The 14,013-nt window shown below is 45.1% G+C and overlaps 1 long non-coding RNA gene across 2 annotated transcripts; it reads left to right on the forward strand.

The window, feature by feature from the left end:
• Positions 1–272: 272 nt before the first annotated feature.
• On the forward strand, positions 273–8,909 carry LOC135318522 (uncharacterized). Of its 2 annotated transcripts, XR_010376658.1 has the most exons (3): positions 273–2,180; positions 5,260–5,333; positions 7,720–8,909. It is a non-coding gene; the product is annotated as an uncharacterized LOC135318522 (long non-coding RNA). The 2 variants fall into 2 exon arrangements; XR_010376657.1 differs by having other exon boundaries at positions 273–5,333.
• The last annotated feature ends 5,104 nt before the right edge of the window (positions 8,910–14,013 follow it).

Here is a 14,013-nt window from a genome sequence, read left to right on the forward strand (position 1 = left end):
GCCCGGCCCCGCCCTCCCGCAGGCCGGAAGAGGCCGCGCCGCCCCGGGAAGGCCGCGGGGCGGCGGGGGAGCGGGAGGGGCAGCCGCATTGATGGAGGGAGTCGAGAAGCCAGGCTGGGAGGGAAGGGTGTGAGGGGGGAGGGAGGTGATGGATGGAGAAAGGAGGCTGCGCCGGGGGAGGTGAGTGGGAGGGGGCCAGGAGAGGCCGCTCAGGGTGGAGGATGGAGGTAACGTGGAGGGAGAGGGCAGGCCGGGGGGGGGGGGGGGGGGCAGAGTGAAACAGGTTGGGGACCTGGGAGTAAGCCCTGTGGCTCCTTGGCGCGTTTAAGACAGAGTCCGGCCTTCCTTCCTTGAGGGATGTGAGGCAGATTGAGGAAGGCGCTCTGTATGTTTTTAACGTCAACAACCAACATTAACCAGCCTCGTGCCAGGAGTCAACGTGTACTGATAACACACAGCCGCTAGCCAGTCCAGGTGGGAAAATAAGGTGAGACTGATTTCATTAGATTATATTAGACCTTCATGCAAAAAAGGATTTTAAGATAAATCACGTAAGTTCGTAGAATGCAATGATACATGCACTTCTGGACTGTTTTAAAATAAGGGCAGGAGCCATAAAAAAGAATGAAATAATGCCATTTGCAGCAACTTGGAAACGCCTAGAGATTATCATACTAAATGAAGTAAGGCAGACAAAGGCAAATACCATATGATACCACTTTTAGGTGGAATCTAAAAAAAAAAAGACACAAATGAACTTATTCAAAAAAAGAATAGAAAACAAACTTATGGTTACCTAAGGGGAAAAGGAAGGGGAGGGATAAATTAGGAGTATGGGATTAACAGATACACACTATATGTAACATAGATAAACAACAAGGACCTACTGTGTAGCGCAGGGAACTATATTCAGTAGCTTGTAATAACCTATAATGGAAATACGAAAAAGAATAGACATAATGTGTAACTGAATCACTTTGCTGTACACCTGAGACTAACACAACATTGAAAATCAGCTATACTTCAGTTTTCAAAAATAATCAAATAAGAGTGGGAAACAAGTTGAAGACAGATGAGCACTGAAAAGGCTGACTGATGTTCTGGTACATGTGGGTCACCAACTGGACTGTGAGCATCCTAAGACCAGTAGGAAGAGGGAAATGTCAGTTATGATTCACAGTGTTCTTGTCCCCTAAGAGAAGCATAATGATTCCTGATGCTGGCAGTGCTTTCTCCCCTGGTACTTCGTTGTTGTTTTTTAAGACAGTATGTAAAGAACCTCAGCAACTCTGAAACAGGGCCGAGGTTTTCCCTGCGTTGCTTCCTGTCCTGGCCTTTGCTGTAAGTGGGTGGTATGATGCAGTAAAAGCCATCAGGAATGCCACTCCCAAGTCTTTCTTAATCCAAGGACTGTCTTTTAAAATACCTTGAACATTTATTCATCTGCTCAAAATAGCAGTATAGAAAACCCACTTTCACAACCTCAGAATTCTGGTCAGATGACATAGGAAATCCTCCCTGGTACACACAGCAGCAATAGATTTAAAAAGAGAGAAACCAAAAAGAAAGAACTGGGCTCAAAAACAAGGTAAGCATCACAGTGGACCAGAAATGGAAAAAAGATTTGATGAGCAGGGCTGAAGCCATATCCTACACTTCCCTACAGGGCAGTGGCAGCTGGAAAGTAGGTTCCAGCACAATAAAAAGTCATAAAATTGTGTCATTGGAGGAACAAATGAACGAGTCCCTTCTGTGGAGGGACTCGGTCCCTCCATGATAACACAGGGCTAACAACTCAGGAATTTAGAAAATGAAAAAGCATAACAGAGTGATAAATCCTAATGTTTCATTAGACAAACACTTCAGATAGCCTTCTTGGAGTTTGCTGAATTATGGCTCTAAGGACCAGTCTCTCCACCCCTGCTAGGAATGGAAAGGTCATCTCTTCTACCTGAAAGTCACAATCATCCCTAGGTTTTCAGGTTCCTTAAGAACTTTGCAAACTCACTTCCCCACAGATGCCACAGCTCCACCTGACCGGATGAGAACTTTCCAGGCTTGACCTTAGATACTTCAAGATGTCGTGGTCTCAGAAGACATCGTAGGAAAATGTTGGGGTCAGCCAGTTCTGGCTTATAAAGAATGGGGACCACAGTAGGTCACTATGAAATGAGAAGCAGGTAAGGTCCCTTCCTGACCCTTGGATTGAGGAGCACTGATACCATTCATGCCCAGGAAGGGATACAGGAAGGCAGGTAGAAAGGAAGAAGAAAGAGTCACACAGCAGGCTCTGTTTATGATCCCACATAAAATGACAGAAAGACTTAAGGAGCTTAGCTTCATCATCCGCAGATAGCAAAGAAAAGGGGAAGGATGTCAAAATAAGATATCAGGGGATCTTACTGTATGTGAACCTGATTCACATCCTTTAGTCCCTCACTACTCAAAAGTGTGGTCCTTGAATGCTTCGGCATCACCTGGGGATTTACTAGAAATGCAGAATCCCAGGCCTCACCCTAGACCCACTGAATCAGCAACTGCACTTTAACAAAATCCCCAATTCATTCACGAAGTTCAAGAAACATTGCCAACGTCCACCTTTGTCATTCCCTGCATCTGGGCTGCTCTAGACGCCTTACAAGACTCTTCACAGATTGTTGTGGAAGTAAAAGATCACAGACTGGGAATGTAAAGCAAGACTGTCATTTATAAGAACATCACTGCAGGGAGAAAGGCATTGCTTAACAGCCAGTGTCTGAAGACCACCTCAGTAACCCATCAAAATGAATGGCTGTCTCTAAGAACAGCCTTCCCAGACTCAGTCTCTAGTCTCTAGCCCTTAGGAGGCATGCTCTGGAAATGATGACTGGGGACAAGGCAGAGTGTAAACCAAAAGACTATCACTCCCCTAGGGGATGCTGTCCTGCCCCCCATTAGATAGATGATTGCTCCTCCCCAGAGGAGGCCTGGTATACTGACATTAGCTCTGTCTGAACCTGGAAAGCATTCAGAAAACTAATCAGTCAAATGGCTAGAGCTGGGAAGTTTGCTTTTAAAATAAAGAATCCCAGTCTAGGAGGAAGTGTTGCATAGATGCTGAAATTTAAATAGCTATAACTAAACAGTTCATTTTTAGCAGTTAAACTACATATTCTCTGTTTTGTAGATAAAAGAAATCTATTTCCTCCACAACGTGTTGGGCTGCAAATGATATTCAGAGATCCCCAGGGTCTTAAGAACGGCCACCTATTTGAAAATAATAAATAATTTAAAAATAATTTAAAAAGAAAAATGCAATTTTAGACTGACCCGAAACAAAGAATAGATTAGAGGCTTGGGCCATGTCCAGGGCATCAAAGGGAAGCAAAGTTGTCATTTAAATCTTGCTGATTAGCAAATGCTCAAGCTAAAGGCAGGGGAAGAGCCAGCCAGCACCACCCCTACCCTTCATCAGAAGTTAATTTTGGAATCCCAATTTTTAAAAACCTTTATTCCAAATAGGAAAATTTTGTATTAAATGCCTTTTAAATTTCCACAAGTGATTTGTTATTGTATAATGAAACTAAGAAATGTATTATTCTAATTGCATTTTATTTTAGTAAACTTTATTTTTGCTTTTGTAAGTTTTATATTTATCAGAAGGACTCTACACCAGAGTTGTCTGTAATTAAAAATACAGGTAATAGTAAAGGCAAGATGTGTACTGTGGCCCAGGAATTAAAAGATGCTTTCACATAAAACCTTTAGAGCCTGTAGGTGATATGTCATTATTTCTCAATTATGTAAGTAATAGGGATCTATATCAAAATAATAGCTATCTCCCTGATCTCCTGCAGTAAAAAGAAACATATCAGCTGTTAGTAGGCCAGGGTAACACTACCTGGGAAAATCACGTGAGTTTATTCACTATAAATCTTGGTAGCACAATATGAAACACCTATTAAATTGGCGAGAGAACGTTAATACATTTTTAAACACAATCTAAGTTTTAAGATGGGATTGATTATAGTAAAAACGTATTTTCCAACTGTAAAAGATGTTCATTCTGATATTTTCAAAATCAAAATAATATGCAGAACCAGTTAGTTCGGCTAGAGATCACACATGTGTGAATCTTTTAACTGTGTTTTAAGTGACAGTAAATGGACATGATAGGGGTGAAATGAAACATGTACAGGATGTTGTACACTGTGCTGTTTCAAAATAGAACAGCAATGTGGATGGACCCCCCCCACCTCCAGGATCTGAAGAGAAGGAACTGCTTGCTAAATGTTGCCACCTTCTACAAACCATCAGCTTTTAGAATACTGGTACCCTCAAGCTGAAAGCACAATGAAACAGTGGAACTGAACCCCCCATCAGATGAATATTTAAAGAGCTGAATGAGAGATTATTAGTCACTGGGGGGCTGAGAACCAAGGGGACTGTACAGAAAACCTTGACCTCTATTCAGTAGCCTTAACGCTCATATTTATATCATATTGTTATTTTAGAACAAATTGTCAGATGGAGCAAAAAGCAGTTTTATCAGTCAAAATAAAGAGAAAGGAGATAAAATCAAAGAATCAAAAGAATTTTAAGTTAGAATACCTTAAAGTATTGAAAATAGTTTATGTGAACTCATGTCTTTAAGAAATGCCTTTTCAAGCCTTGTTCATTGATATGGCCTCACAGTAACTTTACCCCAAAATGCACCCTAGTGCAGATACCAGTGTATGTGCTACTTTTTCCATTAAGAAGGGGGAAAAAAAAAAGATTCTTGGAGAAGTGGCTGATTCAGTGTTAGGAGAGGTTCCTGGTAAGCTGGGACACCTTGTGCCAGCAAGCAGAGAGGCTTCAAAGAAAAATAGGGTCCTGTCAAAAGGATGTTGGAGGGGGAGGGTATAGCTCAGTGGTAGAGTGCATGCTTGGCATGCATGAAGTCCTGAGTTCAATCCCCAGGACCTCAATTTAAAAAATAAATAAATAAATGAACCTAATTACCTCCCCCCCCAAAAAATTTGAAAATAAATACATTTTTTAAAAAAGGATCCTGGAGCCAATCCTAAGGGACCCCCTACTCGCCAAATTAGGACAATTTGAAATGCGCCAAAGGTATGAAGAGCTGTGAGTGCAGGACGATCCACAGTAAAAGGTGGGCTATTCTAAAAGAATACAGAATAAGATGTTCTGGCTGAGTCTTGTTACTTGGTTATGTCTGTATTATTGATTCATGTATTATACTGATGAAGGTCTGTAAATTGTAAATTCTTCCTTTAGAAGGCTGTTCCTGACCCAAGGGAGCATCAGTACTAAGACCCCCTAAGCTGTGATGCCAAAGCAGAGAGAGCCACGTGAGTTAACCAAAATTCAGTTCCATCTCGTTTTAAGGCTCCTGAAGAACTGGTTGGTCCTAAAAATAGGACAGAGTACAAGATTTCATTAGGTCCAAAGACCTAAAAAATTAAACGTATCTGGAGAGCTGATCAGCCTGTGTCGAGCTTCTGGCTCCTCTGAGCAGATAGAAATAAGTAATGTTTGACTTGAATCCGGAGAGGCTATTTGATCACACTCCTTGAGGTTACAGAATCATTGATATGATGATAATCAGTGAGATTCAATTCTCATTAAAGACTCAGGAAGATGGGGCGGGGAGGGTGTAGCTCAGTGGTAGAGCTCATACTTAGCATGCAAAAAGTCCTGGGTTCAATCCCCAGAACCTCCATTTAAAAAAAAAAAAGTACAAAATAAAGACTCGGGGGAAAAAAGCAAGTATCTCTGGTGATAAACGATCTTAGTTAATTAGGACAGTAACTTTTTTTAACAGCATCCATCTCCTAATTCAATAAAATTTTGTGTTAAATATAAAAAGCCTTGGAAGAAGCAAAACCATAGATTTATATTTCTGGATTAATAAGGAATGTATGCATATTGGTATTTATATGCTTGAAATGTGTTAGAGAATGTGGCCATTTCAGGGACAGCCTGACAACTCTTAATTTGAAAGAGGTCCTTGCTTTTAAATGGAAATCCTACTAAGTTGATGACCTGTACTGAAACAGCCAAGAGAATATCGGGTTTGCCATACAGATAAGTTCAATGTGCTAGATATATGAGAGTTGTTTAATTGGGAAGTTTAAGTACATTTTTTAAAAAAGGAAACTTAATTTAATAAGGACTTGAGGTCTGGACCAGACACTGAACACCCACCGCAGGCGGACCCTCCCCCACATCTCACTGTGTCCATGTCCCTCTTGTAGTGGAGGAAAGCAGTTATAATCTCTGGAAAGGCACCTCGTCAGATGCAAATGTGTCAATGGTGTGTCCACAGAGGAGGAGGAAGAAATCAGCCCCTCCATAGAAGACAGAACTCATGTCAGTAGTTGGAGAAAGGAAAATGCTCCACAAAATGACAGATCCTAAACGTTCTTTTAGCCAAACACTGTGACCCTTTCAAATAGCCTTTTGAAGTCCCAGGACCACAGGGTCTGCCTTTCCCTCCCCTGCTGGGCATCCTGAGGCCTCCCTCCCTTACCTGTGTCACAAAGCCCCTCCTTCCCTGCTGGGCACCAGGCACTTCCTGGAGTGAGGGGGAGGCTTCACTTACTACAGAGGACACCTGCGAGGGTGACAGGGTCAAGATCTGGGGTGTGATGAGCGCTCCCTCCTTCTCTCCTGCAGAGCAGCTCTTGCTTTTAAATCACATGCACAGTTCATTTCCCACAATAACCCAGAACACCAACTATAATAAATACAAATTGACACATAGGTTCAGCAGTGTCACTGGACACTATCAAGGAAAGAGACGTTCTCCAAAGCTACCTGAGAAAGAAAAGATTGCTTCCAAAGTCAGAGCAATTAGATAGAAAACAATGGAATAATAGCTTCAAAATACCGAGAGAAACTAACTTAGCCTAAAACTGTTGACCTTCCCGAACGATCATTCAAGTAGAGAGAAGAAAAAAAGATATTTTCAGAAATATGACTTCAGGCTTCAGTTTACCACATACAGACTCTCACTAGAGGATGTACTTTAGGAGAAAGAAAAGTTAAAAATAGATAAATGGATGGACAGGGAAGGTGTGACATTCAGGACTCAGGAGTCTAGAACTATAAAGGTTTTAGAAGATAGAATATCTTTGTGACCTCAAACTAGGGAAAGAATAGTCAATCAAGATACCGAGACCACTAGTTATACAGGAAAAGACAGAATACATTACAATGAAGAACCTTGAGGGGAGGGTATAGCTCAGTGGTAGAGGATGTGCTTAGCACCCTCATGGTCCTGGGTTCAATCCCCAGTACCTCCATTAAATAAATAATTAAATAAAAATCTAATTACCTCCTTCCCCCTTCAAAAAATTTTTTAAATAAAATACAATTAAGAACCTCTATTGAGACACTATAAAAAAGACATGCTCTGAAATGAGAAAAGGTATTTTCACAACACAAATACTTGATAAAGGTTTCATATCTGGTCTATATAAAGAACTTAAAGTCGATAAGAAACAGTCGGAAAAAATGGGGGTGAGGGCACTAAACGCTTGAATAAGCACTTCAAAAACCTTTTGGCCGGTAAACATGAAGAGGTGCTCAATCTCAAAAGTATGTACAAATTAAAACCTCAACGGAGAATTGGTATAAATCCATCAGGTTGACAGAGATTCCCTTCCTAACCCCTAGAATTGTAGCTTCTACCCTCATTGCTCAAAGATCTAACCATTCTCCATCTTTCTGCAGTGTTGGCCTCCCTGGCCATGGTGCCTCGACCAGTCAGGGAAGCAGAAACCACTGACAGGGATACGATACTGAGAATTGGCTACAGACACTCCAAAGGTGCTAACACTCCAAACACGGGGCTCCGGGGGCAACTCAGAGAATAGAAATAGCAGAAAGGCACTACCGGCCTGCAAGGAGATGGAGTGACTTCAGCCTGGGAGCCAGGGGCTCCTGGTGGAAGCCGGAACCTCACAAATCTGCCCGTGGGAGATGGAGCCACAGGGAAAGCAGCTGCTGCTGTGGGCACCGCCAGAGCTGGGGAGACGGGAGAGTTCCCCCCGCCTCTCCACGCCTCTGGCCTCCTACCCACCCCTTGGCTGAACCCCGTTGAAAGCCAGACAGCAGGGAGCCTGAAAGAGCCTCCTTCCTCATGAATCACTGGAGAGAGGGGACTCATGGCCGGGGGTGGGAGGAGATCGGAGGGAAAAGAGGCCAGTAGCCAGCCCCTGTCCTTCTGAAACTCTTCCCTGGAGTTCTTTTTAAAACTCATTTTCTGTTTCTATTCCTATGTTATGGGCTGAATTGAAAGGACCCCCTCACAGCCCCACAACAGAAATTCTTCCACTGAGGTTCTGACCCTCAGCACCTCAGAATGTGACTCTGTTGGGAAACAGGGCCTTTGTAGTGGTGACAAGAGTAAAATGAGGTCACGCACGTGGGCTCCAACCCAGCGTGGCTGGAGTCCTCAGGAGACTGTGTGAAGACACAGTGAGAAAAAGGCCACGTACAAGGCAAGGGAGGAGTCCTCAGAAGAAACCAGCTCTGCCAATACCGTGATCTTGGACCTCTGGCCTCCAGACTGTCAGTTTCTGCTGTTTAAGCCAGTCTGTGGTCCTTTGTTACGGCAACCAGAGCTGACTCATACACCCTAGTTCTCAGCACCTCTTCTGTGTCTCTGACCCTTTGAACACATGGGGCACACTTGAGCCTTTGCCCCCAACTTCTGGCCTCACCTACATTCTCTTCCTGGGTGGTTCCATCTGCCCACTCAGTTTCAGTGGCCACCCCTCTGGCCACAATGCTCAGATCCTCTGGCCTCGCCCAGGCTCCAGTGCCACAATCGTGGTTTCTCCGTATCTCTACTTGGATAGTCTCTTGGTATCTCAGAAGCAACATGAATAAAACCAGATGCATTTTTCTCCCACAGATTACCTCTTCATCTTGATTTCTGTCTCTGTTAAGGACATCACATTCTCCTTTTCACCTGGACCTAGAACTTACTCATCTTGGAGTCCCTCCTCCTCTCGATCCTGCATCCTGTTTATTTCTATATCAGTTGGTGGTACCTCCACACAGTGTCTCATGGGTCTTCTCTTTCCATCACTGCTCCTCCAGTCCAGGCCTGCATTCTGCTCTCATTGGAAATAACGTGATGGCTCCTTGCTAATTCCCTGCAGGACTCCTGTGTTTGACTCTATAAAGTGCAGCCCTGATCCCATCACTTCCCTTCTCGAACCCTTCAGTGGCCACCCCTGCCCACCGGCAACTTCAGGGGGTCCTGCCTGGTATTCAAGACCTTCCATAGTACCCACCTAACCTCCCTTTAGTGCCATCCATCCATTTACTTACTCCACAGCTGCCAGGCACCAAGCACTGCTCATCACCGCACACTCTTTCATTTAACCCTCTCAATAATTCTGCAAGAGAGCTCCCGTCCCCAGCAGAGGAGGAAATTGAATTTTAGAGCAACTAAGTGACTTTCTCAAGGTCCCACAACTACTAGGTGGGGAAGCTGGGGGCTGAATTTATGTCTTTCTGGCTCCGAAGTCCTTCACTTGATAAACTGGGCACCTGGGAGCAAAGAATGCTGCATGCACAACAATCAATAAGTAGAAATGAGACTCAACGGTGGCAGAAGGTTCAGGGTGTGCCCCTGCTGGCCCTGAGGACAGCCGTTTATATGCAGATCAGATGGGCTGGGTGGCATTTAACACCCAGAAAGCTGCAGGTGGGATTTCATTGACATCACCAGGGCAGACAGCTGGCTCTGAAAACAAACAAAGCATACATAGTCCAGTAGACAGAAGGGACTTCGGACACATTTTCTGTCCAACAACCAAATGTCACTAATTCATTACTGTTTTACGGAACCTCAGGTGCAGGAAAATCCCAAGTTAGAAAACGAGTCTAGAAATGCAATGTGGGATCCTGAATTGGCTCCTGGAATAGAAAAAAGGGCTTTAGTGGGAAAACTGGTGAAATCTGAAGTCTGTAGTTTGCATCTTTTTTGTAAGTCCAAAATTGTTTCCAAATTAAAAGTTATGAAGATTAAAGGATGACCTTCCACTGAATTTCACTGGCACAATTCCCCTGTCCCTAACTAGCCGTGCAGTCTTAAGCACATCATTTCATCTCTCTGGACCCCAGTTTTTCGACTACTTGAAAAAGCAGGAGGGACACAAACCAGATCGTCTCTAACTTCCCCTTCAAGCTCAAAACTTCTCAGATCCTAATCATTTACAACGTGATTCAATTTACGAGGATTTGATTTGCAGTGACCTCTTATTCACCTCCATATCCCCGGTATTTGGCACTGCAGTAGCACATAGTAGGTGCTCCATAGAAGGTTTTAAAATTAAACTGGCTGATAACTCTATTTGTAAAGTGAGGTAGAACTGTGATCTCTTTTACCCAGTTGACCACTAGAGAGCGAAGTACTCAAAATTTTCTCCAAAGAAAGCAAATTTATCTTCATCCAGCAGAGGGGAGTGGTCCTTTACATCCCAGACATGTAAAAATCTTTCTGTTTGGGGAGGAGAGTCAGGACCTCCAGTTGGGGTGATTAGTACCATAAGTTTCCGGAAGACCAGACAACATCACACACACTCACAAAGCACACAGCAGCCTCAAAGGTATAAACTACCTCAGTGGATCAGAGACAGCTGCGAACAGGTGAGCTCTGCTCACTTGCTCTGAGTATAGTTTGTCTTCCTAGCAATCCTGAACCATTTTCTTAACAAAGATCTCACTTTTATTTGGTTTTAGGGGTGGGAGGGAGGTGATTAGGTTTATTTATTTCGTTATTTTTAGAGGCAGTACTGGGGATTGAAACCAGGACCTTCTGCATGCTAAGCATGCGCTCTACCACTTGAGCTATACCTTCCCCTCAAAGAGCTTACTTTTCAAGGGCCGGGTATGGAGGTTGAATGAACGGGAAAATTGACTAAAACCTTTACAACTAAAATGAGAAAGGGCATTAGCAGCCCAGCACCCAGGGCTGAGCCTGTGTGAGCTGCTGTTTTGTGTGGTCAAGCACTAGAGACCATGGTCTGAAGTCAGGCATCCAGCCCCAGACCCCCAACTATGCACACACACGTGAACGCAGACAGTGGCCCCGTGATGGTGAGCTGGTCCTGTTTCCACAGCTCTACTGCAGGAATAATAGCATCCACAAGGTGTCAGCTGTGAGGATGAAGGAGATGGGCACCAAAAGCTGAGTGCTAACTGTTCTGATCGAGGAACAGCCCACGTGGACCAAGTCAACTGGAATAGAAGAGCAAGGCACTTTCATTTCATCCTCAAGGCACTTTCATTTCATCCTCATGAGAACTTCAGGGTGCGGGAAGCTCAGGCTCTGAGGTCTATGCACAGGGGGGCTCTTTTCCAGGAGACGGACTCGCCTTTCTTGGGCAGGGTAAAGAGTATCTGCCTAAAACTTTTCCTCAGCTGGTCAATCACGTGCCTGACGGACCCACCACTTGAGTCACTTCTCCAGGTTAAGTCATTTCATCTCCCAACGGAGTAAGATTTAAACTGAAGTCAGTGTCAAGCCCTGGGCTACTACTTTTAATGGTGTCTGTCACGTTAATTTAGAAAATTCAGAGTAGGACCCCGCAGTGTGTCGGACGGAGGACAGAAACACTCTGATACAAACTACATCCTGAAGATTTGCTGGGTGGCATCCAGGACAGCGCATCTCTAAGCCCTGCGAAGGGGGCAAGAAAGAACAAAGAGACGAGCAGAGGGGCATCAAGGGAGAAGTGGGGAAGTAAAAGGACTGAGGGGTCAAAAGCTAAAAAGGCCCTAAGGCAGAGTGCCCTGGGAGTGTGTGTGTCACCAAGCAAAGCACAGATGAAGATGACTATCAAAAAGCAGACTCAGCCTGAAATGGCAGACACTGCAGTGACACCCAGGACAGCTAGGTTCTCCTTGTGGCTGAAAGCTGCACAAAAATGCCAGTGAGTCACATAATAAAAATCTCTTCTCTCTCAGCCAACATTTTCCCATAGAAACTGAAACTTTAGTGTTTAGAGAAAGCCAATCACTGTTTAAAAGGAGGAGGGAAAAAAAAGTCATACCTATTATAAACCGTTGCTACTGGAAATTTCATGGGTCTGGGAAGGGAGGTTTGGTGGAAAGAATCACTGGGAGCATTCATGCAGCCCCTCACGTCTGCAGCCTGGGCTTTGCTGCTTTATTCACTGAATTTGCTTCCATTGAGGCACCACTATCCAGTCTCCAGGAAGGGGTCCAGGGAAGCTGCATTGCCCCTGGTTGATGTCCCTTGCTTTGCAGGACAAACTTTGATCTTTAAAATGCCTTTATACAAACACTGCTTCTTAGCCCCAAAAGCTAAAAGTTTATAATAAAATAAGTTGGTGAAATAAAAAGAGAAAATGTGGTAAAGGAAGAAGCAACTCGGTAACCACAGGGCTGCGATGTTCCGTGTTTATAAAATGCCTATAAAGCCCTAACTAGAGGACGAGCCGTTTCCTGGCCAAGCCAAGAGCCGATGATGCAGCTAAATTGGAACTGCTTTATGCAGCCCGCTTTGAACAAGATTCCAGCCCTGGAAAGCTGACTGCATCCAGCCCCCAGTCAGGCATCTTGAAAATGAAAAAAGCAAAAGCAGAAGAGCAAGCCGTGATTAAACTATTCCTTCCTATAAATAACTCCCTCCCGGGCATGATCAAAGGCAGAAAACCTGAGCCCTTTCTTAGGCGACCCACCGACCAGCGTGCCCCCCGCGCCCTGTCCCTTTACCTGGCGAGACAGAGCCCCGGGAATCCGCTCTGCGCGTGCCTGCGGGCCGAGCCCCGGACCCCCGCCGCCGCGCTCCCGGCCTCCGGGCCTGGCACCTGTGCCCGGCGCTGCACCGAGGCCAACGGAGTGGGTGGCCGCCTCGGAGATGCACCCGAGGGGGGCAGGGGCGTCGTCACCAAGGGCAGAGCAGCGGGGGCGTGGGAAAGGGCAGGTCGGGCTGCCCCTCGGTGGGGCCCTGCTACCCAGGCACAGCCCCGAATCCTGACCGCTCCGGCCGCCGCTGCCCACACTGGCGGGGGCTTCTGGCTGGTCCGGACCAGCCTTCCCGCTGCCCTCCTCCACTCGGCGGCCAAGAACACGGCCTCGCCTGCCCCAGCAGCCTCCTACCTGAAAAACTGAAATATTAGGTCTTGCCTTAAATGTCAAAATGTCACCTCCTTGTGGGTGGCAAGAGGCCCCCTTCCACACTTGCCTGCAACAACACACAGCCACCCCTGTCACTGCCGGTACAGTGTGTCTGCCTTCCCCTTGAGACTGGAAACCCTCGGGGGGCAGGGACAAGATCTGTCTGTATTTCTGACTCAGCAAAGGTTTTTGCTGAATGAGTGAGGAAGAAAAGTAGCCAAGTTGGGCTGCTTTTGATAGGATGTCTGGAGAAGGAGTTACAGGGTATGGGGCTTAAATTGCTTACTCAGTGGATTTCTTTTCCCAGAATTACTCCTTCCTTCATTACAAGAGTCATTGAGATCTGGATCTATTAACTCTTACTTCTCCTTTACTAAGGGCAACACCTAGAGACGAGGGATTCTTGTTTCTGCCATCTGACCCCAGAATCCTTCACTTTCAGCACAGCAACTTCAAGCAAGGTCTTGAGGTTGCCTTCTCTGCTAGGGAATAGGGAATTCATTATTCTGTGGTGGGGCCCAGACTGCCACATGGCATCAGTTATAATACTCGCCCCCAAAGGAAGAACAATGGTGTCTGACCTCCAGGGAAGTGCTCATGGATGGTGGGCAGAATGACTCCAGGTAAGAGAAAATCTCAAGGTGAGATCTACCGTCACCGCTAAGGTTTCTGATAAATGGGAGGGCTGAAATTCAGGGGCGATCAGAATCAACATCTTCAATGATTTTTTGATGCCTACAAAATAGTCCACTTTTGAGTGTCCCAAGATTTGTTTAGCCATTCTTCTGTTGTTGGGACTGTTTTTTCCCCAAGTGTTTGCTCTCCTAATGCTAAAAGGAACAGTCCTATACAAAACTTTCTAGCCAC

Source organism: Camelus dromedarius, chromosome 2 (assembly GCF_036321535.1).
Source record: "Camelus dromedarius isolate mCamDro1 chromosome 2, mCamDro1.pat, whole genome shotgun sequence".
Taxonomy (NCBI): Eukaryota; Metazoa; Chordata; class Mammalia; order Artiodactyla; family Camelidae; genus Camelus; species Camelus dromedarius.